The sequence below is a fragment of the Nansenia antarctica genome (genome assembly GCF_963989245.1).
Source record: "Nansenia antarctica genome assembly, chromosome: 5".
Classification (NCBI taxonomy): domain Eukaryota; kingdom Metazoa; phylum Chordata; class Actinopteri; order Argentiniformes; family Microstomatidae; genus Nansenia; species Nansenia antarctica.
Window position 1 is genome coordinate 728,652 of NC_137690.1, and position 2,500 is coordinate 731,151.

The 2,500-nt window shown below is 43.2% G+C and overlaps 1 protein-coding gene across 1 annotated transcript in view; it reads right to left on the reverse strand.

The window, feature by feature from the left end:
* Positions 1-2,500, reverse strand: part of rgs3b (regulator of G protein signaling 3b) — a gene marked incomplete at both ends in the record, with an annotated part of 47,371 nt that overhangs the window by 34,133 nt on the left and 10,738 nt on the right. The gene's annotated exons all lie outside the window — the stretch shown is intronic.

Here is a 2,500-nt window from a genome sequence, read left to right on the forward strand (position 1 = left end):
CCCCCCCCCCCTCACCCCCCTGCCTGCTGAGGCTGGCGTGGCGGGGCGCGATAAGACACACACTTCCTGCTGCATCACACACACACACACACACACACACACACACACACACACACACTGCTGCCACACCATACCCTCCCCCGTGAGAATCACAGACCTAGAACACAGAGGCTACACACACACACACACACACACGCACACACACACACACACACACACACAGCCTGTCAACACTAACAATACCTCCATCTCTCACTCTCACGTGTAAAGCAGCTCTGTTTGAAGAGCCGCCAGGGAAGGAGTGATGATGTCATGTTGTGGGCGGGGCTGTGTGTGACATCATCACGTCATGTGATCAGGCCTGTTTAGTTTAGTGTGTAGCTAGCTGTGTTTAGTGTGTTCAGCTAGCTGTGTTTGGTGTGTTTAGCTAGCTGTGTTTAGTGTGTTTAGCTAGCTGTGTTTAGTGTGTTTAGCTAGCTGTGTTTAGTGTTCAGCTAGAGATGGAGAGAGAGAGAAAGAGAGAGACAGAGAGAGAGGGAGAGAGAGAGGGAGGGAGAGAGAGACAGAGGGAGAGAGAGACAGAGAGAGAGAGAGAGGGAGAGAGTGAGAGGGAGAGGGAGAGATTCATGTTATAGTGTATTAGTAATATTTTATAGTGTATTAATAATATCTAATTCAAGGCAGAGACATTATGCTTCGTCTAATTCTCACGTGTCTTCTGTATTTCCAATGATGGTGAAATTATTGAACTGAAAATAACATATGTGTGTGTGTGTGTGTGTGTGTGGGGGGTGGGGGGCATAATGAGCACATCATTCATAATTCATTATCTACTATGAATGCTACAGTAACATCAATGTTTGATAAGTACTTTATCAAAGAGCAATGAGCACTTTGAGCTGTAACGTTTGCAGGAAAAGTACTATACAAATAAAAAGGTAAATTAGATATTCACGTATATACACCGACACACACCGACACACCGACACACACACACACACACACACACACACACACACACATTGAATGTATCGACTAATCATCAAATGCTTCAATAGTCTCCAGTAAACATTTTGGCCTCCAGAAATTACTTAGCGCCCCCTTGTGGTGAGGTATTCATTTAAAACCTCCATGGGCTAAAAGCTGTAGTTTTGGCTCGACAAGTGTTAACATGTCATTTTATGAAGTTTTTATATGTTTTTTCAGGCGAGAAAGTAACCATATATATTCCCAAAATGTGTCCATTTTATCAAAATAACGTGTTTATATATCTGATCTGACGTTTTTTCCCCACTTCTGTTCGCTAGCTACATTACGTTGCTTAGATACCTTCACTGTGGGGTCTAACATAATTGCTAAACAAGTTGTAAAATGATTTGGGGCCAATATCTTTAGCTAGTTAAAGTAACTAGCTTACTATATTGTTGTCTTAGCAGTTGGTAAAAGAACATGATTAAAATAAATATATATGAGCAATAACATATCGTGGGCTGCAGCAAGCACAATAACAACCAACTTGTCCGTCTGAAGCTACAATACTGGCCATTTGTGATTGGGCTACAGGCAGTCAAATACTAGGCGAACGTGTGTGTAGGACACAAATAAACTTGGATTTCATGCATTTCAAGTGGTATCTTTGACGTAGCCTTGTCTAAGAATGCATTTCACCATGTTAATTCCCAATATAGTGAAAATACCACCGCTCATCCGTGATCAGACTTAGCTGGGGTGCTGCAGCTGAAGAGTATCAAATAGAGTGCAAAAAAGCAGCATCTGCACACTCAAATCTGTGCAAAAAACGATGTTTATTGCGAGCTTTCGGTCTCAAGGCTCTCGGACCGTTGTAAACAACAGCTGTGTGACGCGTCACTATAAACCTAACCAATCAACGGTCTGCAGCGTCGCATGGTAGCAGGGAGGATAGTACCGTTCTCTCCCAGTCAGGAAGGGCAGCTAACACCCTACGGTACCACGGCCCGGTACGGCCCGGTGGGCAGTGGAGAAACAAACAAAACAAAGCAGGAGCACGGGTTCTGGTACGGGCGGTAGTGGAGAAGCGCCAATATAGAGAATCTCTGTTATTCTGTAAATGCCTGGATAAAGTACCTTGCAGTCCTATGGGGTACTATGGGGTACTACATACATCCTACGTAGTCCTAAGTAGTAGTACTACATGTACAGTATTATAATGGTATTATGAGGTGTTATAAGGTATTATAAGGCATTCTAATGTGTTATAAAGGTGTTATAAAGGTGTTATAAGGTGTTAAGGCATTATAATGTGTTATAAATGTGTTATAATGGTATTATGAGGTGTTATAAGGCATTATAATGTGTTATAAAGGTGTTATAAGGTATTACGAGGTGTTATAAGGCATTATAATGTGTTATAAAGGTGTTATAAAGGTAGGGTACTCACCGTCAGATGCTGAGTGTGGTCGGGGGTGGTGGGCTCGGGGAGGGCCGCTCCAGGGAGGGGAGGCAGGGGGGGAGGAGAGAG